This window comes from Chelonus insularis, unplaced genomic scaffold (assembly GCF_013357705.1).
Source record: "Chelonus insularis isolate UGA/USDA-ARS -01 unplaced genomic scaffold, ASM1335770v1 contig_135_pilon, whole genome shotgun sequence".
NCBI classification, from domain to species: domain Eukaryota; kingdom Metazoa; phylum Arthropoda; class Insecta; order Hymenoptera; family Braconidae; genus Chelonus; species Chelonus insularis.
This window is the reverse complement of record NW_023276376.1, coordinates 1,029,156-1,055,113: the sequence shown is the minus strand read 5'-3', so window position 1 is coordinate 1,055,113 and position 25,958 is coordinate 1,029,156. Positions and strand designations below refer to the sequence as shown.

Sequence of the window (25,958 nt, the reverse complement as noted above, 5' to 3'; positions counted from 1 at the left end):
GGTACATCAACAAGTGGAACAAGTTTAGAATAAATATTTAAAATTCTTTGTGGTGTAATTCCGATTTTTTTCATTCCACTGTTAAGAACCTTGTGGAATGAATGCTGTTAATTTTTATGATATCGTAAATTAGTAATAATGTTTGCAAGTAACGCGTGATAAAACAGGAATCGCACTACCAGAAGTTACGGCCTGATGCTGTCATCTGCTGGCAGGATAATTCCGCTCGCTGTCGGTCTTTGGCCACCTCGATAATGTCGGCAAGTACGAAACCTTTTCCAAATAGCAATAACAATAATAATAAAAATAACAACATTTAATTTTGAAAAATGACTCCACATTGTTTTTAAAATTTTTTCACTTGAACCATGTGATGAGATCAAATAATTGTACACAGTAAACAAAAAATTAAATCTTTTACATTTTTGTTTTAATGTTATGATACATAACTCAATAATCATATTGTTTATAACCATCAAACTAAAAGCATCCAAATAACTTATTTTTCAACTGTATTCTACGATGATTTTTTGTGTCTTACTATCATTGGCCACCCACTTTGACGACAACATTCATAAATTCTTCTCGCAATAACTTCCGCATTAAAGCAAGCTAAATCATAATTTTTTTCCTCTTTACACACTATCCAGGCATTTATCTATTTACTCTTATTTATATTAAAGTATTAAAATGCGTATAAAGTTAATTGAATATTTTAATCAGTATCAAAATAGTAATTATTCACGTTAATTTTTTTGTTTATTATTGTAAGTGAGCAAATTGTTTTTTTTTTTGAATACATCAATTGCGAAAAAAATAAGCGAATAAATAAGCAAAAGTATGGTCAGCTAAAGAAGTTATTCTCATCAAGGCCATACTTGCAGTTTCTCTTCTCTGTTCGTGTCGTTAATCGTACGATCGACCCTCTTAGTGTCTCTCACCCCCTCTCGTTGCAATTCCCTTCATCAATACCACATTCACACATGAACGAAATCAGCAAACTGATGAAAAAGTATATTCTGGCAGCCGATTCATTTTCCGTACGCACATTTATACACACTTAACTCTTTTCTACTTCACTATGAATCATCAATTATTTTTGAATTTTTTATAATTAAATATCCTACTTTTCCCAAATATTCGCAAGGCAAAAATAATATCAACCATGTTTATATTATTTATCAACTAGATTCCATTATGGTGAAATAGATTAATTAGAGTTTATACTTTTGGCAAAGTTTTTCAATTATTTCAATTATGTTATGAAAGCCAAAAAATGGCAACAAAAAAAAGATTTAAATTTGTTTTGATTTTCTGGCAACAGCCGTACAGGCATCATAGCCAGTATTGGTTTTAAGGAAGGGTGTCCCCGCCAATTTTAGATGCTTTTCTTCGTTTTTCTTCTCCTTCATAGTTTCTTGCAACGGACGCTGCCATTTTATTTCCTCGACGTGGACGTCGACATACAGTGCATTACACACAAGCATTTGCGTCTTATTTTTAGGCGTTCTAGAAATCGCAAACCACAAAACCCTCTTCCGTGACTCTTGTTGAGAGCAAACGTTCGGTGTTTTATAGTTTTTATTTTTTTTTCGTAGAATTTTGTGGTAGGTCGTGCCAAAAAAGTTTTTCCTTTACTAAATTCTCCAATTTATCTCAGTACCTTTTTTCTAATTTACTCATTTATTTCGTATGCATCATAAATTATCATGCAACATTTCAAAAATAAAATTTTACCATCAACTGTTAGTTAAATTACAACATAAAAAAGATTTCATCTATAGATAAGAATCAGTATTGTATGGAAATCATACTTTTTTCTGCACGAAATCATTGAAATTTTGAGAACAGAAAAAATGAAAACAAATTAATTTCCAAAAGTTATTTTCAATCAAGTATAGTATAAATGAAATTTGAAAAATTTATTGAATTGTAGTGAATATGATTATAATTAAATTAAACAAATGTTTCCATGTAGAATTTAATCATCATGAGTATCTCCGGAAATTCCTACAGCATCATCGGGCTATAACGGAATTTCATCGAAATTCCATTATCATACAAATGAATGTGGGATATTGAACGAAAATGATGAACCAAAATAAAATTGATACATTTTTGATAAAAAATATATTTTAAAAAATTAATAAATCGATGAAAAAAATGGCAAAATTAAACGGAATTCCAGGATTTCCAATGATTTTCAATCTCTGAGGGCCGTTACACATTGTATCTCTTCATCCCTCTATAGCCTCCTAAATGCCAGGAAATAATACGTTCACATATACATCAACAAAATGATCGTTTCGTGTAAATAGCACGCATGCTCAGTCCAAGAACACCAGTCTGAATATATATCTGATACACAGCGATGCATGTGAAGGGATGAAATATGCTGTGAGGGGAATGCAAAATTGACAGAATTGATGAAAAATTCATTGTATAAAACTGGATAACTTTTGGATGCAGCTGAATGTGCTTTTCAATAAAAATACATTCATATATATGTTTTTTTCCATTCTATTCCACAACTTTGAAAGAAAAAAAAATATCAGATATTTATTGCAACAACTGTTATTTAATAAACAATCCTAAAAATCGAATGATTTTTTATTATTGGAAAAATTCCAAATAATTATTAGGAGTAAAAAAAAACATGAAACTCGTTGAATATAAAAAAATATTTTAAAACGTTACATACTGTCTAATTTGAATTGAGCAACTAAACGTTACCCACTCCATGATGTTAACTTTTTTTTCCTCATCCCTCTCGAGTGATTTTTATAATCTGCTACTTGTTGCATTTGGCTCTCATCCCGGAAAAACCAGAAAATAGAGGAAAACAAAAGCGGGAAAATGCTGCTACGACCTCATCCCCTAAAGCTTTGATATCCTCATTCCACCCCCTCCCTTTATCGCTATTTTCATTCCACTCATAGCTAACGAGTCATTTTCTATCTTTCTCTTATGCTCCTGTGGGAAATAAAAAAAAGTAAAAGGCATCGCGGGACCTCGGGGTTGAATTAGCTATGGATATATGTGGATGTGGATAGAGAGTGTGAAAGCGAGAGAGAAAGAAGGAAGAAGAGAGGGTGAAAATACACGCTATAGGGGATGATAGTCGCTTTTCGACTCGCGTTTATCCCGTTCAGGGAATCCATTAGTGTTGGTGGTACACCTGTGTCATTGAGATACTAACCAATATTAAATAACTAATTTTTTCATTACACATGCAAATTAACTTTAAAAAAAATTATTTTTAATTGACTTGATCATTGCGTGATGAAGCTATTTATCTAACTCATTACTTTTTTAATTTATTCACGAGTTTTTTTACTAATTGCTTATTTATTTCAAGCAGCATGGTCTACTTTTTAATGAAAAATAATTACGGAATGTCTAATAGAATAAAATTCCAATGATTTATCAAAAACAGAGTTGATATTTTATGGAATACTATTTGTAAAATTCATCTGATGGATTAATTTCTTATTTCAATAGGCTCAACCATACATAAAATATAACAATAAATGAAGTTTTTTAAATTTATATTGATACACACTAAGTGGAAAAAGTTATTGTTGAGTGTACTATTCATTCCATCAGAATAATTCAATAATAGACAAATAATCCCTGCATGAATTTTAAATAAATTTAAAAAATTTAGTCTATAAAGTCGAATTAATTTTTTTTAATCCTAATAAATATTCATGTAAGACAGAATGAATAATATATTTTATTGATTAAAAGAATTTTTTATTCGATGTACTTTATCTTTTTAATATATATTTATAAAAGTATGAACTCAACAAATTACAAAGAAGATCAAATGAAATTAAGCTTATTTTTAAAAATTGTTTCATTTGGATAAAATTTTTATGATGACTGTTGACTCAGGATTGCATGTGCAGTGTATTCAAAAGGGCTCATGAGTAAATAAATGTTTTCTCTCTTTGGAGTATATTTGCAGATGAATCGAAACAAAATGATAGAAAAAGAAATTGAAGAAAAAGATTTAGCGACTGAGTTTAAACGAAGTTTAAAATAGAACGTAACTTTCATGAGGCGGGAAAGAATCGCATGGTACAAAGTGAGAAAATAGGGAGGCATATGTTTCTATCCCTTCCCTCGTAAAGTAACTCTTTCTTTAGTTCGCTGCATGTTGCTCTGGTACTACACGTACATGAGAAGCCTCATCACTCCTGACTGCCTCTAGCCACGAGCGTGTGCATTCTCGCATGCATATAGTCCACGCTTGTCTAGCATGTGAGCATAGTCTGGCACTCCTCTTGATACCGCGCGGCTTCACTTCTATGAGACTGTTGTGCGTATGACTGTAATACTCTTCAACATAATACACGAGCATCTATCAGCTCCAGAGAGCCTAACAGAGTGACGGTCACTTGTATACGAATCTCACAGTCAAATACTGCCAAATGATTTTTCACTTTAATCACTTACCAAGCTGCGATGAGTCGGGGTCATCTTTGAAAAATGCCTACCATTTTATAAAAGTGATTATGAAATAATGGTAATGAAATTGAAATAAATCAAGCGATCAACTCTATTTACTTTTCTTCAAGAGTTACTCTTTAAATAGGCCATTAGAACGATCATCATTAATCCTCTATTTTTTTTTCTTCTTTCTAAACGATCATTAAAATGAAATTGACTTGTAGCGAGTTAATCTATGGATTTATAAATTTTTTATTCTAGACAATCGGCTGAGACTATTTTGAAAAAGAGACACTCGGCGAAATACGTTTGATCGTGGAGAAAAAAAATGAAAGGATTGTGATAAGAGATAATACAAGGAAATTTCACTTTCGCGCCAACGTTTCTATTGTAGTAGACCATTTCCACGCCAATGATATGACGTACGGGCACGAAAGAGCAAAAGCAAGAGCAGGAAAGTAGATATAGACACAGTAAAGACTTTACACAGACTGTTTGGAATGGCGCATGCGCGTAGACTATTCGCTTGATGCATTTATTTTCATCTCTGTCTTTCTTACATGAATACAATCACATCCACCTACTTTGCTCCTGGCCTCTGTCCTCACCCTTCTGATCTCAGCCCACCCCTTCCTCCTTTTCGACCTCCTCCTCCTCCTTCACCTCTTCGCCAAGGTGCATGCATTCTATGCGGCGTGCACTGCATTAGATGCATTTCTAAGTCGCGCCGTAATAAATCGCATAAATATCTCCAACGCGAAAACCCACAAATTTCAGTTGCCATTTTTTTCAAAATAATATTCATATTTTTCCATTGATTCCCATTTTAAAAATTTGGCAACATTTTATGGAATTTACAGAAAACAGTGCAACGTGAAGAACTATTTTTTTACACTGATTATCGGAGAAAAAAAAGCGAAGCAAAAGGCGTGAAAAGTGTGCTACAGGAAGGATTCGAATGAAAATAAAGGAATCCTTCGTGGTTGCAGGCGCAACTGTTTGTGGAGGATCGCTTGAGTGCGCGCGCGTGGACGATACTCGCTCAAGAGAGTGAGAGAGAGACTTGTTTTATTTATTGTTATTGTCATTCTCCATTCGTAATGAATGATTGATCACAGGAATATTCTCATTAATTCAACGATTAGGAATTACGAGTGAAAGTAATTGTTTTCATGACTTCTTTGAGATTAAATTTTTCTATAGATTTACAATATACCCTTTTCATTTCTAAAATAAATAATCAATTCATAAATGAATAAATTTATAAAAAAAATTATTCATGATATTGATGTTGAGAAATAATAACGGAGAAAATTTTTTTTCATTTATTTTTAGTGTATTTTGGATTTGTTTTGAACGACAATTCTCAGATTGCGATTTAATAACAAATCGATAGATAGTTCCTCTGTCTATCGAAAAGGACAGGAAGTTAATTCGAAGTAGAGCGAGAACAAGAGGGAGCACAAGAGGGAGGAAAAACGAAAGAGAGAGGGAGGAAAAAGGATGCTGGGACATTTGACGTTTCCTATTCCGGCATAATAATAATATTAATATTAATAGTAACGAACGACAAAATTGACGTTAATAATAATTAACGATATATACATATACATGTGCACATGGAGACAATTAAACCGACGCATGTGATAAATACCACCGTGAAAATTGTGTGAAAATCATTTTTTATGTGAATATAATATTTTTAAAGAAAAAAGTGAATGCTTTATTTTACTTTTTATAACTATGTGATCGATTCATTGATAACCAAATTTGAAGAGTGTACGATCAATTTATGAATAAATAAATAATCAATGAGGGCTGAAGGTAAAGCGATTGTGAGACGCTGGCGTCCACCACCTTGTCATTTAAATTTGTTGATTAAAAGTTTTGTCAAATTAATTCAAACTTTCTTTTTACGAATTTGATCAATTTTTATTGACAACGAAGATTAAAATATAAACAAAGTGAAGTGGATTTAGTCCCTTGGAAATAATAATAGAAGATTACGATCGAGAGGTAATAAAATAGATAATTGATCAATAATATTTTTAATTTATTTTCAATATTTAACAATAATCTTTCTTACTAAGATTTTCTCTTACTTATTGTGCTGCAAATACCTCTAGATTTTTAATATCTCAATGCTTTGCAGATAACTGCCTAATCGTCAATACAGACTCAATCATTTAATTAATAAAAAAATACCAAAAAAATTGTTTTTAATTTTTTACCTTTCTTTCATTCCTATCCTATGCTGCTTTTTTCAGCTTCTTTCGATGCTTGTCTTTGTTCGAACATTCGTGAACGGTAGGTAGATATCTATAGATACCATATTATAATTCTATGCAGGTAGTATATTATAATTTCATTATTATATATAATAAAATGATAATATTCAAAAATTATATTAATTAATAATTAGAAATATAAAATAATTTATCATCAAAATAATTATCTAAAGTAACAAAGCGTAAACTATGAATCAAAAATATTTAACGACTTGAAATTAGTACGGAAACTTGTGATAGACATTACATGACGACTGCTAACATCTGCCAAAAGGGTCTCTGTTACTCCCTGGGAACGCGTGTTGCATCTCAATCTTATTCCCTTGAAACTTATGACCTCGTCAGTAACCGAAATGAAGACTAAAAAAATTCTTCGAGCTATCGAAACGTGACACTCACAGTCCTGAATCTCTTCTCTCTCTCCACTTGAATGTATTCTTATAATACATACCGTTAGTGTTACACAAGGAGACATGAAATAAAAGGAATACTCTGATGTTTAAACTTAAACATTCAAGAAAAAAAAAAGACTGACCCTTCAAGTTCTCGAACCCTTCTTGTATATTCATCAGATTGATTCCCCTCTTTGGACCCTCAACATCCTCAACGACCCCTACTACTTCACTACAGGTAAATGACCTGATATTTCAAACAATTAGGAAAAAATGTAAAAATCGAGAAAAATTTTATTTATCTATTTTTGTACCAGACCTTTCCCCTTTTCTTTGCTCTTCATTGTGCGCTAACAGGCCTTGGCACCTTTTGAGGCCCTTGATCGTAGGTCTGCAAATACTGAGGGTCAGTTTTTGACGGGATCGCGGTGTACAAAGATGCTACGCATTAAATTCGGTTGATTTTACTATTTTTATAATAGTGATTTATTATTTTCTAAATTCAAAGTTATGTTTTTTCTTGCTGTTGTTATTTTCTTAATTCTGTGAACGATTAAAAATTTTTGTTCTTGGTGACAATTAAAAAAAATGTTGATGTAATGGATTATATATTAGTGAATGGTAAGCGAGCGATTAAAATATTTAATTATTTATCACATCTATAGACACGTACTCAGCTAAAATAATTATAATAATAATAATTACTACTATTATTATTATCGTTACTAATATTAATATTCATTCTAAATAATAAATTATATTTTTGATTATAACGTGGAATATATAATGAACTGATTAAAATTGATCAAAAGTATTTAGAATATTTTGAAAATTATTAACAATAAATTACAGAAATTTCAGTAATTGGAATTAAAAAAAAAAATAAACTGGATATTTTTTTGTAAATTTTATGCATTCGAGATTACTTATAAAATAATTAAACAATATATATCTGATAAATTCACTGAAATGGACATTTAAATATTTCATTTGTCGATAACAGGGTAGTTTTATTCAATGTTTATGAATGTACATACTTTGATCAATGTTTGACGTGGGCAGGATTGGTTGCACCGAGATTCGATCTCGACCCTCGACGTGTTCACCATCAACCACTTCGAATCACTCTCTCTCTCACTCTCGCACTCTCTTTCTCTCTCAATTCACCCTCCCAACACCCCCGCTTCAGAATAATTAATCGCAAACAGGCGTCGGCTGCCGGTTGGTCAAAAGCACACGAGAGTGGGGACACTGTGCAAACGTTCTAATTTCGCTAATTTCTTTTATTTTCATGGTATTTGCACAGCTCTTGTTGTATTTTATATCAAACAAGAGGGTTAAAAAAAATCCAACCCTTGCTCTTACATTCAATCCATCTCAGCACTTCTTTAGTCTTTCTCGACTCGACTCTTTTTCTCGTATTGTCTCACTTGCTTCCTGTCGCTCTCTAACTTTCTTCCCTTATTACTCTTTCTATTTCTTTTCTTGAGGGTAAAAATATGATGGGATTCAAAGGGTGAATATCTTCAGGATTGAGCTTTAAAAATTTCTCACTCTCTTCTTTCTTTTTAAACCCTCCTAGGGGGGTGAGATCGATCGTGAATTCTACGAGGGAGCTAAGAAAAATAATTACGCGAAAGACCACCGATGGAGGCAGAAAGATGAAAAGTAAATAAAAATTTTCCTTTCTTATTTAAGGAAATAATTATCTGTTGTTTTCCATAAAAGAGTAATTGATCTGTTTTTTGTAATAATTAAAACAATCAACACATTTTTTTATTAATTACACCAAAAAAATTGAATATGAAATATTTTTAACTGATTAAAGGAATTTTTCCAATCATTTTAATTGATAAAACACATTTAGCTTCAATTAATAAAAAATATTCAATCGTTAATCAATTTTACACTTTTACTGAAACGTTTTTTTTTTAATTTCTTTGATTGTGATAATTGATTCAGTAATAATGACTCCTAAAAATTGAAATTTTGACTTTTTTTATCTCCATTGTTATTAATATTCTTGTAATTATTGCTAGCCTTAAACTTCTCTGCAATATTATTGAAATTTTATTGAAGACTAAATAGAATGATTAAATTCGTAATCTGATGGAATGAATTATTAAATAAATTACAAAGGTTCTGCAGCTAATTTCAAAATTCAAGTAATTTATTTCTCTCTCATGATAAGTGAATAAGAGTATCAACCAATTTATTCGAATTACTGAATTTATTTCATATGAACGTATCAACTCAACCATTGATTTGCGTAAAAAATTCCCCTTCATTAAAAGTGTTTACTTTTTTGAATTCCACGATCACGTTTTATTTATATGATCTGCTAATTTATTCTTAAATATTTACCAATCTAAAAGTACCACAAATGGAATTACTTATTATAAAATATTGCAGAGTAAATAAAAAAAAATGAACAAGACTCGTCAAATTTTAAAATGGAGAACATGTATATTATTGATTACAAGAAAAAAGAAGATACTTGGGGATGGAAAAAGAGTGAGAAAAAATTAAGAAGTAGATCAGAGTTGAAGAGAGAGGGAAAAAAATAAGGGAAATATAAGAGGGTGGATCGGCGTAAAAATGGAGGGTGAAAAATGTGGCGTTGCCGAAGCTTGTGGGGGCGCAACCCCTTTTTTCTACCCTTTATTTTCCCCACCTCCTACTCATTCTGGTATATATTCTTTTCACTCCATCTTTGTTTGTCTCCTTCATTTTTCTCCAGGGAGAAAGCCTTAAAACTCAGTAGTGAAACTTGAGTACTTGCGATATTTCCAAATTTTATACGCTCTTCCACCCCCCCCCTTTAGCCCCTAAGGCGTCTCTTTAACCCTCTATGAGTCCATTAAAACGTATAGATCAACATATTCGAAGATTTGCAAGTAAATGAAGAGTTGAAAGTTTTCCATTACCGTGATCACTGTTTTGAGTGGAAAATAATTAATATTTTCATCATTATTTTACATTTATAATTTAATAAAAATTGAAAAAAAAAATTACAATTCTATATTTTTTGTTTCATTGTGAAACATATTTTTTGATGAATTTATTCTGTGTAAAAGAGCAGTTCAATTATTGATGAACATCTAATATCCTTGAAATGTTTGACTTATTTAAAACAAGTTTTATTTCATTTTTATGTTTATAAACATGGAAAATGTTACAACTGACGTCCCGTCACTTTTCATTATTTAAACAACTTTTATTGTATCAAAGATTTCAATGACGTTGGAATACAATAACATGTTTATAACACTTGTTCGCACTGGGAGGTGAAAATTACTAATTTGAATGTCATTTTGAATAGAGTTTCATTGATGAAGTCAGTTGGTTTTTCAAAATTTTACTGAAATCATTCACTATTTTTTAAAAGGTACTATCACTTTAAAATTAATAAGTGATTCTGACTTTCCAGTTTACAAAAAAATTACACCATTGGCAGAAGAATTTATTTATTCTTAATATTTTAATTCAATTGACCTTTGAAAGAAACAGATTTTTATAAATAATAAATTTTATAACTGAAACAAGATGAAATATTTTCGAAAAAAAATCTGTAAATGACGTAATGCAAAATCTAGACTAAATTTAATAAAATGATGTTTTGATATTGACATCAAAGTGATCTTTGATTATAATTAAATTACACTTTCTTTCGTTTTTCGTCATATTGTACAAAATTTGAATGATGTTTAAATATGACAATATAATGAAAATGTTTGTACACTGAAGACAGAATTACATCAGAATAATAGCAATCACTATACTTTTTTGACAACAGCGGTTTTTTTAAATTTAATTTAAATTTATCGTGAGTACATTGTTTTATTATTTTTTTAATACTTTGATATCGTTCAATACTTTAAAAATATTATATAAATATTAATACAGTATATAGATTGATATTCTCTTTTTTTCGTAACATTATTATAATTAAATATCCAAATGTTAACTATAATTTTTATCAATGATAGCAATAAAGTAGTGATTATTAATGAAAATATGCTATTTTATCGTATTAAAATATTGAATATTTTTATAATTAATAAAACTTATTAACGATAAATAAATCTCTCTTCCGGTACATAACTAACATGAAAATCAATGTAAATATTTTCAACATATTATCATGATTTCGATGATAATTTATTTTAAAAAATTAATACATGTTGTACGTGTATTGTTTGAAGGTTTTGGAAATAGAAAAAAAAAAGTTCTTTTGTGATTATAGTTGAATACTTGTTATGTTAAATTAGAAAAAAAAATTCTCAAAATTAGTTAGTTGATGGTTAATTTTTCTATTTATTTTTTTAAATAATAAAAAGTGCAAGAAAATAATTAAGATTTTATTTATAAAGTTTTGAATAAACATTTTTGAAAGTATTGGGTATTCAGAGTTGTAAAAATGTTTCATCAGACTCTAATAGAACGAAAACTGCTCAATGCAGATGACCAATTTAAAACAAACATTTTTGCCACTCCTAGTTCGATTACACACTTTGCGCTTTTAGTTTCTTTCCTTCTCTTTTCCTCTATATTTTACGTCTTTAAAACAGGCTCTAGCCAAATGCATAGACGTTGCATAAGATTCGAGAATAGATTCATGTAGGGTGAACTAAAAAAACTACAAAAAAATTGTATGCGTTACGATGATTGAAAAAGGGTCAATTTGTATCAAAATGGTTTTTGTTTCATTGTTGTTATCATTTATATATCCATTAATTCGATGATCCAATGATGTAATTCTATTGAAAAATAGTTTATAGAGGCAGAAAAAAATGGCGTGAGCATCGAGATTTTTATGCTCACGTCCCGCCCAAGTGAGTTGAGTGAGAAAAGAGGCAGAGGGAGAAGAGGTACGCCAAATATAAATCGCACATGTTATTGCGTAACGCTCTAGAATAACTTTCAAAATGGTGGATTTTTTGGATCGGTTTGTCGGACATTAAATAAAAGCAGAGGCAATTGCTTTAGTTCGCCAATTTATAAACTAAAGATAAAACACTACAAAATTATTTTCTGACATATCATTTTCTATTTTAATGTCATTTCAACTCCCTACCCGTGTCTGTTGTTAATCCAAGAAAAACTTTATAGACAAGACTCATATTTTTAACATACTTCATCCAACTTTATTTACATACTCCAATTATTTTTATCAGTTAGTTACGAAAAAATTCCAATAAAATTGGAGAAAATTTTTGGTTAAATATTGAATGTTTCCTTTTTGTAAATATTTATTATGGTTATCGATTGAATATTTTTTTTTCCACTGATCAAAGTGTATTCTTGATTAAATTTTTTACTCCATCACTCGAATTTGTCAGACGATAGGAAAAAATTCAGCAAATAATTTAATTCGTTAGAAAACAAATCGAGAGTCGACGATCCGATTAAAATTTAATTTTTCACGGATACTCTCTTAATTAAAACATTAAATTAATTGCGAGGTTTGAGAAGGAGGGCAAAAGGGTGGGGATGAAGAGAATTGTGAAGGCATGAGAAAGGAAGGGCAGTGTCTTCTATTCGTTGAGGGAAGAGTATTTGAGAGGAAAGAGGACTAAAATAAATGAAAATGAAATCAATTATAAAACTGTTTGAGGAGAGCCTTATATTCAAGTGGGTGCTAGTACTCGATAGATGATGGACCAATGGACTAACATAGACACGAAACGCTAAAAACATAACAAGAAAATTTGATATTGTATATAGTTATATACCTATAACGCAGTAGATCAGAGTATCGAGAAACGTTCATTCTTGAATTTTCTTAATTAAAAATGCAGACTTTACTTTTAATTATACTAGTTATTAAACCCGGAGAAATTTTTAATCACTTTGTACTCAATTATTTAACGCAGAAATAAAAATGTAAATTAAATAAAATTTTTTCCATTTTTTGAAGTTCAGATTATAGAAAACAAAAAATAGTTTATTAAATAAATTTGTATTTAAATACGACATGATCTATTTTTTTCAACTTCTATTATCTTTTGAAAAAAGTTTGAGGATTGGATTTATTCATCTTTAGTAGTTTAAGACAGATTTTTTGTGGCTTTTTTAAGACTTCGTTGGTAGACTCGATTTATTATCCTACTAAATCTCATGCCAACTTCTTTGTCCTTACTTTTATACTCTTAAAAGTTTCTTCGTCCGCGCGAGAAAATTTCATTATTTCCGTAGCAGATAAGACAGCCTTTGCTAGTCTAAAATATCACCTGGCTAATCTGCCAAATTTTTTTTAAATTTCTCTTTTTGCAATTCCCAACAAATCGTCACTTACCTCATATATATTCAGATAAAATACCGCATCTTTGAAGTTAAACGGCGATGAAAGATAAATAAAAATAAAAAATTATAAATGATGATAAGTTTTAAAGAAGAAGAGAATAAAAAAAAATCAAATAAAATCAAAGCATGTGAATTCTCTTGATGCAATGCAGTCTTAAGATAATCACACCGCGGTGGTTTGCATCGTTGCACAGCTGTGTGCACAGTTGAATCCCCCATATGCCGCTGCGGATGCCCCAGAATCGACGAGAGATCCCTTCAGACATCTGTAGACCCTTTGACTCAGTGTTAGTGAAGTAAGGAGCTATCAAGGAGTACTGCTAAGACTGTATGATATCCCAACCTACACATTATCTCCTACCACCCCCCAATATCATCACGCAATACTCTACATCTATATATTCTTGACATTAAATCCCTCACAATACCAAATCTGAAACTCTGCCGTGGGATCTGTGTCACTTTCTCTTTTATTCATATTTTTACTTATTCACTTAAATCATGCATAGTCAAATGATTTCTTAGAAATTTTAATATTTTCCGGTGCATTTGAATATTGAATGGAAAAATTTATCAATTGTATATGCTTCAAGTTTCATTTATTAAGTTTAATCGTAATTGAAAAGAGTAATAAGTCTTAAATCAACCACAATTGTACTTGAAAAAGTACAAAAGTTTTGCCAGTGAAGAGCGAAAGAAAATTCTTGTTTTTATTCGATTTAGTAACTTTCTCTTTCAAAATTATTAAAAACGAGTAAAGAAAACTTTAGGGGAATTATTTCTTAGGTATTGTCTTTATCTTTGATTGTGTCTATCGTTGTTTTATTGTGCAATATGTTTTCTGTTGTATGAAAATCGATATGATGGAGGGATGTCCGAGCACAGTCGGGTGATTGGGTTAGTCGGGTAAGGTTGGATCCGTGACACGTTGGAATCGAGCGATACCACGTACACTAGTAGGGTTGTTGTAAGGACCATCTTCATGGTTTGTTGTACACTATTCTCCAATAGATCTTGTAATTTCCAGCAGGTTGCCAGAAAAAACACCGAAAAATTATTCGTAGTTTTCTTTCAATTAAAATATTTTTAAAAAAAGTTTTCATCTTAATATTAATAAAAACAATCTAATTATGCATATTTTTTGAGATATAAGTTAAAAAGTATGGTTTTAGTAAAATAAAAAAATGAAAAATTGCACAGAATAAAAAATTAGAGACAGTTATTTAAGAAGAAGGATTACATTTCCATTTAGATTTTATCATGGCCTCACTTTCTCGTGTCATTTTCTTACTCGCATAAGAGAAGAAACCCTTTGTTTTTACTAATTACCGGGTAGCCCAGAGCTCTTGTTGATCATTAGGCGACTAGCCAAGATAGGGATGATGATGCCTTTCACTAGAACTAAATTCTTCATGCCATTTTCTTCAGTTTGTGAATATGATTCGCAACACAATGACCAGATTAGATCGCGCTCACCAATTTCAAATAGCCTTAATGTATTAAGCATTAAGAAGAATAGAAATGCATCATTAATATGATTCAGTAAAACACATGAAAAATTCAACTAAAGAATTTAAACTCTCCAGTGTATATATGAAGAAAAGTACTTACACTGCGTCCAGAGGAGAACAAAAGAAAGGTCTAAGTTGCGATTCCCCACTGTCCATCGCCGTTGGACCGTCAGCATCACCTGGATGCAGCTGCTGGAGCAAAAAATGAATTTAATTGTTTTATACGTGTCCCCTTCGAGTATAAACCCGATGGTCAACCTGGTCCTGTGATCATCCCCTCGAGAAAAAGGGTAATCAACCCCTCCTTCATACCTAGATCACTTCTCTCTACTCTTCCGGGCCTAGTGAATGAAAGTATTTGGAAAACCTAAAAGAAGATTCAAGCGTCGAAATCCAATTTTTTCTCCATACCGGACGATCTATATATGTAAATCGCAATTGTCATGTCTTGTATCCTTCAGGTATACGCCTAACCGCAAAAAAAATCCAGGTCAAACGTCGTTATCCGGTTGGGAATATTTTTGGATCGGTGAAACAACAAAGAGGGTTGCTCTTTCAAGAAGATGATGATGATGTTGATGTATAGTTATGACGATCAAAGGGTCTTTTGGGAGGGCCTAGAAAGAATTCTATTGAATATAAAAGTAAAAATGTAACGGTTAGGGTTGGAGTTTGGCTCTAAGACAATCGATACAATTACTGAGAGAAACCGCTTGTGGTTTGAGTGACATCGAAGCGGCTTTTTGTGCTATGTTTTGAAAAGAGTCATAGAAAGACTAGACATACGAGCTGAACAGGAAATGGCTCAAAGAGAAAAATAGAAACGTGACAATAAGATCCAGCCTAATTTGTCTAGTCGAAAATTTCTAAAATTGGTGGTGTGCTAAAATTCAACACTAACCCACAAACTTAGTACTAATAGGACACGCTTTGCACAATACCTAGGGCTTTAAAACCTTCATTACCTATTCATAGTTGAATCTCTACAAAAAAGTTTATCTATGGTACAATATTTTTTTTTAATGACTACGTCTATATGTTAGCTTGGATGAAACGATTTAGTTGATAAATAGTAATAGTAGTGTATATGATGGAAAATTAAATATAAGCTATTCGGAGTAATTTAGATAATTTTAGGGTCAGGGTTCAGGTGTGTCCAATGGCAGGCATTTGTCTGGACAATAAAGTGTTTCAAGCTCTCGAAAGCAAGGGAAAGGATTGCAGGAAGGAATCCATGAATTTCCCGAGGTTAAAGGAATCCTACCCTTGCTGAGATGCGGTCAGAGTTAGGATTGCTACGATCGCGACAGTGCACACAGATTTGGTTCAGTACAAAGACCAATGCACTGACCATGTGTATTTGAGTAATATATAAGCATCAAGCACTGGACACGGCTTGCGCACTAAACTCACACCCATCAACAACAGCATGCAGGACGTGGTGGTGCAGCGTGTTAAAGCCTGCATGCAACGACTGTACCAACCCCCCGCTCCGCCTCTCTCTAAAAGCCGCGTCCACTCAGATCGTGGGGTTGTGGACAAGGGGGAAGCTTTCATGTGTATGTGGACAGACCAACAGGCCAACTCTCTTCCACATGCTATCATTCCAATGAATCGCTCTTACTCCTGAGCTCTTGCGAGAGAGAGAGAGGGTTGGTGTACGAGATTCGGATGGTTTAGGTGAGGTGAGAGGTGAGGTGGGGGCGCCCGACACGGGGCCACGGCGCAGTTGCTACTCAGACACGGGGATGCTCGCAATGCCTCTATCAAAGGTTAAATTACGCGAAAGTTTTGTGATTTTAAATCATTTTTAAATTAATTATAATATTTACTAAACGTGTTTTCGTGATTTATTTCATAATATGACGTCTTAATGACATCAGAGGATCTTAGAATTGTGCTTAAAAGTAGCCTGAATAGTGTCTTGGTCTTTTCAAATAAAAGTGCTCGAGAAATGCGTCGCGATCTTCAAGTTAACTTACCACCACGTGGTTGAGAAAAGTCGGGAAAGCTAGGAATGCAACCACGCGAAGAGGGTGAACACACGGCAACGTCGCGTCTTAGCGCGCCAAGGAGAGCTTGCGGACAAGCTCGAAGGAGCGAGCGAGATCGAATTATACTATGGCTTAAGGAGGGGTGTACGACGCACACTCTAGGGGCGGATGTGAGAAGGAAAGGGTGGAGGGTGGGAGATTCAAAGACGCTCATTCGTTCTCACTACAGGAGCACGTGATACCCGCTTATTTTTATATCTTTTTTTTTCAACTTTGTCGCGCGAAAATTTTTCAATTTCAACTGCCTTTGAATATTTGCAACCCTTTTTGTTCATGAAAATGGTGGACGACGCCCACCGTCATGGACGATGACTTGATGACTCGGCGCTTTCAGCATCGATTTTTAGGCGCGGCCAAATTTCATCCGTTTTCTGGGAATTTTTTTTTTCAATTATGTTATATGACAAGTAGGATGGCATAGATGGCACAGATTAAATTGAATCAACTTTTACTAAGATCCTCTAAGTAGTAATTAAGCGTCAATTATGAAATAATTATTAATATCCTAACCGGTTTTTTATATCTTTTTTCAGACGCGTCGCACTGTGTTGTTATGTGTTGTAATAGTAATTATTTCATTGAAAAATTAATTTCACCGTTCGTAAAACACATCTGCATCGATTTATGTCTTGTGTCAATAAAAAAAAATAGCCAAGAACAATAAACAAAGTCTGAACCAACTCACATTAATTAATTCAAATTTTTGCTGAAACAATTTGTTATTAACAAAAGATACATCCTATTTTCTAATTCTGGATATCCATTATAATTTTCTAAATTTTTTAACGACGAAGTGATATTTAAAAATACAAAAAAACAAAAAAAAAGTTACGAGAAAAATTACAAAAAAAAATTAGAAAAATACAAAAAAAAAGAGAAACAAACGAAACGAAATTGAAGCATTGCCTTAGAAGAAAAAAAAATATAACATCAAAGAATTATTCAAAAGGGAGGATAAAAATAAAGTTTAACAAAAAAAAATAACACTTTAGACAAAATAAATTGTAAAGATATGATTAAAATATATTTTTAACAAGTTTTGACAAATCTTTAGATTTTAAAAGTAAATTTAAAAAAAAAGAAACTCAAGAAATAATAATAAAAAAAAACCCTTAAGATTCTTTATAACTAAAAATGTGATCTAAAAGTCGTTGCTACCAAAAGAGCCTTATGTCCTTGTTTCAATTAGTTCGGTTTAAAACGTAAGTATCACGTCATTTATAATTCCAAAATTGTATCCTGATTTTCATATTATCATTTCATTTTAAAATTGCATGGCATGATCTGAGAGTGGAATTTTTTTTTCGTTATTGAAAAAATATTTTTCATGAAATGTATGGAAATTGTATGTATATATATTCAATACGAAAATCATTTGACGATGCAATCGAACGAAAAATAAAAATCGATTAAAATGACTCTACAGTGAATTTGTGGAGATATGAAATTATTGTCAGATTTATGAATGTATTTTTATCGATCAGAATTTTTCGTTTCATTGTTATCGAGTATAATCTCCTATAAAATTTAAATAACTGTAGACAATAGTAATTTATTATTTACAATGAAAAAAAATAACAATAGACAATAGCAACAAATAAATAGATAAAATAGATAAAAAAAATAATATCAATCATTTATTGAAAATTCAATCAATGATAATAAAAGTCAATAGATTTCTTAATTAAAAAAGACATAAAACAAAGTGTCGACATAAAATTAAATTAAAATGGGAATTTAATCAACTGTCAACGTGAATTGAACAGTAGAGTTTTCATGACACGACGTCCAACATAAACGTATTCGTTGCATATAACTCTTGGTAAATTTCGAATTTCCTATTTCCTGACAAAAGCAAGAGGGGATTTGACGATTGAGGGTTGCGTTTCTCGTACACATATATGCAGACAGAAACTCAACGAAACTCGCGCGTGGAATTACACGCAAAGAGGAATACACAGGGAAAACATGCAGCCACGCAACGTAGAGCTGCATAGCCCGGGAAGATACGATGATAAAGGGGTTGGATTGTAGGGGGGCAGAGGATGATGTGAGTTCCAGGGAGGTGCGGGAGCGAGAGGAGAATTTTTTTGATGACTTCCAGAGCTCCCAGGCTCGTTGCACATGTGTAGGTAGAAGGGGTGGATTCGAGTGCATGATGGTGTTTCGAAAGGGAATGACGGTCCAAAATGTAGACAAGGGAAGGTTGCGGGGGGCGCTTGTGTACGTTGAAATTTTTTTTCCACACCCCGCGTATTGATCCCAGAGTCATTCAAAATGGCGACGAAGCCGAGTCAGCCAATGACTGTCTGAATCGATGACTGCAGCGAGCCACCCCCGGACTAGCCAATGGAGAGGCCAATAGGACGCCTCCAACACCACACTATGCTCTCTCTGTACAACTACCACAGTTAAGATTCTCTAGGCTTCAAAGCCTTTACTTGCCCACGTGTTGAGCACACGCACGTGTGGGGACGTATTCACATATACATTCTCATTCACATACACACGTATGTGGGCTAACACGGGTACACGCTCCACCCCCTTGCAATTGGTGTTCAACTACAGTGGGGGACAAGTGCGTCGATGACCTGGCGAGAATCATTTTAGCATAGAAGAATCGAAAAAAAATTTTTAAAGTTACCCTCTGCTTCCGTCTCTGGCGCCGGCTCTTCATCAACTCTCTGCTTTCTGCCCTGTGTTTGAGAGAGAATTCATGACTCTCTCCCCATCCCTCTCTCGCTTTTGCATCCCGAATCCCGGGAGAACTCGACGCAATCGATGACTAAAGCAAAAATTCCTGTATCCAAGCTCGATAGTCATTGGAATTTAACTCAATTTCAGTAATAAATTTTCAATGGAAAATTAAATTCCTCTATTAATTGGATAAAAACTCAACAAAATCATTTACTTTTTTTTATTATCAACATATTATTCAATTTACATTTAATTTATAACATAATAATTAATATTTATACATATATTCCATCACATTAACGCCACATTACGTGGCTTTGATGGAACCCTGCTTTTATACTGAAGATCATCTGCCTTCCTATATATGAGTTAAATCATTTCTCATTGGCCTTGCATGTACTCACAAATCTATTTTCATAACTACACCCAAGCGTACACTCACATCAACGTCTCTAGTAGACTACTTGGCTTGAAGCCATCCTAACAGATTCTCTCAATGACTTCAATGGTATTCATAAAATCTACACGTGAATTAAATTTTTAACATCAATTCAATCATCAATGATTTCCACTCTCTTATTATCATCGTCATCATCTTTACCTTGATCATGAGCTTATCTTATCAAACTAGAAATAAAAATGGGAACAATAAAAAATTATAATTCTTTCTTCTTTAGTAGACCATTGATAAAGCACATGAGCAAGATTATGTCATCTTATTGTTTGTAGACTGAGAAATAAATTTTGCCATCAATAATTAAAAGAAATGTCTCTCTGATTAAATAAAGAGAGTCCAGGCCGTCTGGCCTCTTGTCCTCGACCCTTTCAACTTGTCTTCATCTCAGCGCCCAAGCGGAATACAGATCACTTCGTTTAGTCTCTTTGCCTGGACTCTGTGAGAGTAAAGAGAATGTCGAAACTACGAATACGCGGCTCACTATTGCATCACACCATGTAGTGTCTGCTCTACGCGCTTCTCGTACATTACATCTGTGTGCATATATACTTAGATTGGCTCTTATTGACACAGCATGCAGATAGTACAGTCAAGAAAAATGATTCAGCATCGATAAATGCTAGAAAAAAAATAACATTTTCATTCAAATATTTCTGCTCCAATGAATTTTTTTTGCTACAATCATCAGTAAATTAAAAAAAAAAAAAAACAATAATCCAACAATTGGAGATATTTAAAAAACTGGGAAGAGAAATGAATTTTTGATAGAGGACAGGAATGATTGGAGAATAGGAGAAGCTGGCCACATTGTTATAGAGACAGAAAGCGATGACCGTAGAGAAAGGGTTAGACTAGGTCTGATGTTCATAGGGAGTCATCGATACCATCACGATCGATACCCCCTTCATCACAACCACAGTAAACTCAACAAGAAATACTTGTAAGAGATTGCACAGAGCTTGAGGCAAATTTTCATCACATTTTCTATTCGTCAATTAAGTACCGTGATGACTTTGCCACCACTTATGGACGTAATCATCGACGATGAATTATTAAACACTTTTCCCACACCTGTAATGATGTGACAGTGAGTGTCGGGGAGACTTTAATTGACGTTCTGATAACTCAATGACTTCTTCATTATTAATAAAGTTGAATAATTCAAACGAATTGAACACAGGTTTTGCTTTTCGATCTGGCTGTACGTTAAGGCTTTTTCTAGCTCGAGCAGTTTTTCTATTAAGCTTCATTTATTTCTTTCATTGCGTAATATACCGGACGCGTCGGTCATTTCATCCTACTATCCGGTTGGAAGGTTGTTTAAGGTCTCTCTCGATGATAAATCTGATGAAAAAATTTGTCTGATTCTATTGATAAATAAAGCACCGGAAGTAATTGTGTAACTAACGTGATGGATAAATTTAGCTTGGACAAGCACCCTTATTACGCTCTATCTTACCCTTTTGAAGCAGTTCCGACAATGTCCGCTAGACGTCAGCTTGATACGGGGGTTGTTTGATGCAGGGTTGAATAACCATGAGGCAACTTCACATGTTCAGAAAAGGAACAATTAAACGCTCTTAAAATGTTTATCTAAAAATCAACAGGCCTAGTTTTAATGCAAATAAGTAGAAATTTTAACCCTTTGGCTTTGTAATTCGCAATACACCAGCCAGCAAAAGGAGGACAATCAAAAGGGCCGCTTTGAAATGGGAAAAAGAAGGGCCTGAAGATAAATGTCTTCCTCGTAGCGGCCAGTCGCTTGAATATCGGTACGATCTGGCAGACTCTGGCCCAACTGGCCTTTCTTTACGTGCACCTTACACTTGCTAAAGTTAGAAGTAAGTGTACTTATATTTGAATGTACTTGATAGGGTTTGTTGCGCACCAAGTCCAGCTGCCGATCGTGATCAGTGATCAGGTGGTAGAGAATTGGTGGATTGGGATCTTGTAAAAGCCACCCACTATCCGGCTGACTCGATTCTCACCTGTTTTTCTTGGGCCCCATGACTCTATGTGTCTTTACTACTACTATACAGAGCTGCTCATTTGTAATTTAAAAAGGGCCCTGTGTACTTATTTTAAACATACACCTACGTATCCTTCCTCTCTGCAGGAATCCTGGCCGGATGTACAATTACTCGTGCTTATTGTATCATACAAAAAAGTCTTGAAGGTTTGTTTATTATACATATATTTTTTTTTACACTTGTTTGTGTATTAAATATTTTTCAAAGTCCATCTTCTCTGAGAAAAGACTACTTTGATCAATGAAAGCTTGGGTGGTCATTGGCGGAAGTCAAGTAATGAAAAAAACTATGCTTTAACGCGCCGTCTCGTTAGAGAAGAATGGAGGTGGGATTTTTTTTTCTCGCTGGCTCATTGGTTAATTTTTTTACGCTCTAAAGAGTCGCACCCTCCCACTGAGTCACTTCGCGCTTGACCCGACCATCCCTTTTTTGCGTCTTTTTATAGTCAACCTATTTGTACACCTGGAAAAGGCTAAAAAGTACAAAGAAAGTTTAAGAAGAGAAGAGCAAAAGAAATCCTTTAGTATCACACGTGGCTGGCACGTGGAAGAAAAAAGAATTTTTAAAACTCTGTATCTCATAGAGATAAAAATCTAATATAGACTATGATGATTAAAATAAGAAAAATATTTGCAAGCAGAATAGAGCAATATTTGATAGTCGTTTATTGGCAAAACACAGAGATAAATGACTAACAGCGTGGTGGGAGTATTAGACGAAGGGATGATATTGAGTTGATGGAGGGAGAATATCCTCAGAACTTCTCTTGAATGCGTAAGACAACAAGATGACCATCAACAATTAACTACTCCAAAACCTCGAATACTCCAATTTGAACATCGATTGGTTATCAATCAATTTTTTTCGTAAAAATTTGATTCATGTTTGCTTAGAGGGTGAATTATTGAGATATAAATACAAGTGAAAGAAAAAATAGGCGTGATAGTAGGAGGGTTAAAAAAGTACGACTCCGTCCTTTTTCAGTCTTTTTAGTCCTCCTTCACAGCAGTTAGTCACGCATGTGTTGGCATACGGGGCACGCGGCATAAAAATGGTGTTCCCTTTGTCATGACTCCCTCCTTCTTTTTATTATACCTCTTGCTATGCCACCCCCTTTTGTGAAACAGAAGGGCCCGAACTTTTTCCAGTTGGAAATAACCATTGACCATGAGCACACGCATTTATTTTTGAGTAAAAAGAAAGTGTAGTGTTTTGTGGTTGATTTCATAGATACTTATATGTGAGTAAAAAAAAAGAAAGTGATTTTGATCTTTTTAAGAATCAAAATCTGAGAAAAAAATTGTTTCAAGTGAAACGTAAACAAAAACATTAAAGACTTTTAAAATCAATAAATGACTTATATATGCAGAGTAACTATCTAAAGAAAGTAACAGTTGAGTAATACGTTCAGTATAGTAGAGAGATGATATGAGGGTGAATGGTGACCAGTAGATCGATGTATAGTTAATTTTTGAAAGATAGCAAGATTAGTATAAGTGATAAGTAGAGAAGTAAAATTCTTCATCTCTCTTATTATAGGGGTAGTTAGATTCTCCTAAAAGACCCCACTACACTTTCCTCATCATCCCCTTAGATATTTCCCCTGCTTACGAGACTGCTAGAGCTTTTCTGCTCTCCCTTATCCCCCCACCTACGCATAGGGTGAAAGGAATAAGAGAGGGAGACGACTCAAGCTTTCGACGACGCCGTTGAGAAGCGCGCGCGTACGTAGTGGGGGCAAAGGAAAAGAGGGGTGACGTGAAAACTCCTGTCCGCCGGCTGGACGTCAGTTTTTCGTACGTAGAGCCTCGAATTTTCGACGGAGGAGGAACCGTGACTTATCCGCGGTCATCCTCGGGTCCATCTTCAGGACCCGGGTGTTAAGAACGACGTTTCGATGTCAAGTTGATACCTTAGAATCGTCAAGAAAAGGTTCTAAGGAAGTACGAAGTCGAGTCAGAAATTTCGCGACCGCGCACCACCTAAGACAACGCCCCTACCTCGCTCGCGTTCTTTAAGGCACGGGGGGTGGCTTTTAGTCAGACGCACGCGGTCTGAGACGCGCGCCACCACCGGCCACGGAGAAGGACTTAGCATTTCTCACGAGCCGCAGACTCGAGTCAGTTTGGTTCCTCCTCCGTCAAGGACTCGTACACGGAAGAGGAAGACGCGTCTTCTCCCTTATTATTTTTTCGCGCCTAGTTTCTATTCGCACTCTTGAACTCAGTGCATCAGTGATCACCATCAAGGCTTTATCTGAATCCTTTCGTACGTGCCTCAAGTTAATTATGCTATACATTCTATATTACCTTCATCTTAATCTTAAGACATCGTGAGGTGTTTTTCCAAATCTGTGGTTTTCTTAATTCAACTACTTTTATTCTTCACATTGCCATATGGGAACTTGGAATTTTCTACACTCTTACTACTTATTCATGAGCTAAGAAATTCATGAAGAAACAACTTGGAACTGTGTACTGTGTCACAATCAACCCTTATTTATATTTTCATCAGATAACTTCCTTCAACTTCTTATTGATGTAACACTTCATCACTAAATCAAAGCTGGGATGTCTTTTAAGGATATCAGCTTCTTGATCAATTCACTTTTGATTTATTTTCTTTATCCCCACCATTACTCAAAGCTTCACATGCCGGTGAGAGCCGTCATGTGGTTGTCAGTACTCAAGCGCCCGAATCACGTCAACCAAGATTCACCAGCTCACCGACCCACATGTCCTCATGACATTCTGAATGACAATTAGGGTTGACAACATCTTAAACCGGTCTCAGGAAGCGGGAAGTGAAAGTTACTGTTGTCTACAAAACAATTGTATTCCAGTGAAAAGAATGTCATATATATTATTATATTTTAATTCAAATTTAAACTACTACTATTTTTCTTTTTTTATTTTTTGTTTAAAAAAAAACAAAACATTCTTTTAATTTTCATTAAACTTGAAATAAAACACTGACAGTACATGTAATAACTTTTAACATCATTTTAAAAAAAAAAAGAAAAAGAAATAAAAGTGCAAGAGTTTGTTTTTCATTTCCGTCAACGTCGTCCCGACGATGACAAGAAGTGAGCGTTTTTCCAAGATCAAGCCTCGATACGTTGTTGGATAGACGGTTAAAATAACATAGCTGGCATGAGCCAATTCTCAACTTTTTTTCCTTTATTCCTTCACGTTTATTCTCCCTCTCATGTGGTTCGTAACAGGTTGAGAAAGGGAAGAGTGAAAGCTATGTTACCCTGTCGCAAGTAATTCTTTGCGTGATTTCCCCCTTTTTTTTGTAGTCTTCCTATTCTCATTCTTTTTTTTTATATCACGTACCCTTTTGATTGACGCGGTGCGACGGCACAAGTTACTCTTGATTTCTCACTCAGGAAATTATTCTAGTATCTTGAAAACATCACAAGTGATTGCATGATTATTATTTTTTAATTTAAAAATAAAATTAACATTCAAAACTTATTAAATAGTATGAAAAAAGAATTTATTTATCATAAATAGTGATTTTTGTTGTGAATGATTTTGATATGTATACAAGTGTATGTAGGTATATATGATTTGAGATAGATTGTTGACAAAATTTTAAAATATCATTCAATTTATTTTTCAGCTTCGAGCGGGAGACGCATTGCAGCGAGAGATTCCCGCGCAGGAGAGGAAGACTGGACAAAGCGGAAGAAGCAGAATAAATTGAAAGAAGTGAAGAAAAGGAGTGGAGTAAGAGGAAGAAAGAAATATTTAGCTCAGTGAA

The 25,958-nt window shown here is 33.6% G+C and overlaps 1 long non-coding RNA gene across 1 annotated transcript; it reads left to right on the top strand.

The window, feature by feature from the left end:
- The first annotated feature begins 5,161 nt into the window (after nucleotides 1-5,161).
- LOC118074422 (uncharacterized) lies at nucleotides 5,162-25,953 on the top strand. Its single transcript, XR_004691206.1, has 3 exons — nucleotides 5,162-5,615; nucleotides 5,791-6,471; nucleotides 25,818-25,953. It is a non-coding gene; the product is annotated as an uncharacterized lncRNA (long non-coding RNA).
- Nucleotides 25,954-25,958: the final 5 nt, after the last annotated feature.